The following is a 597-nucleotide window of genomic DNA, read 5'->3' as shown; positions in this document are numbered from 1 at the left end:
TTCAAGGTGCCTGATCCTCTATTCCTTACCCCCAGGCCACTTCAAGGTGCCTGATCCTCCATTCTTTACCCCCAGGCCACTTCAAGGTGCCTGATCCTCCATTCTTTACCCACCAGGCCACTTCAAGGTGCCTGATCCTCTATTCCTTACCCCCAGGCCACTTCAAGGTGCCTGATCCTCTATTCTTTACCCCCAGGCCACTTCAAGGTGCCTGATCCTCTATTCCTTACCCCCAGGCCACTTCAAGGTGCCTGATCCTCTATTCCTTACCCCCAGGCCACTTCAAGGTGCCTGATCCTCCATTCTTTACCCCCAGGCCACTTCAAGGTGCCTGATCCTCTATTCTTTACCCCCAGGCCACTTCAAGGTGCCTGATCCTCCATGCTTTACCCCCAGGCCACTTCAAGGTGCCTGATCCTCCATGCTTTACCCCCAGGCCACTTCAAGGTGCCTGATCCTCCATGCTTTACCCCCAGGCCACTTCAAGGTGCCTGATCCTCCATTCTTTACCCCCAGGCCACTTCAAGGTGCCTGATCCTCCATGCTTTACCCCCAGGCCACTTCAAGGTGCCTGATCCTCCATGCTTTACCCCCAGG

This window comes from Oncorhynchus mykiss, chromosome 6 (assembly GCF_013265735.2).
Source record: "Oncorhynchus mykiss isolate Arlee chromosome 6, USDA_OmykA_1.1, whole genome shotgun sequence".
In the NCBI taxonomy this organism is placed as follows: Eukaryota; Metazoa; Chordata; class Actinopteri; order Salmoniformes; family Salmonidae; genus Oncorhynchus; species Oncorhynchus mykiss.
This window is presented reverse-complemented; position numbering follows the sequence as displayed.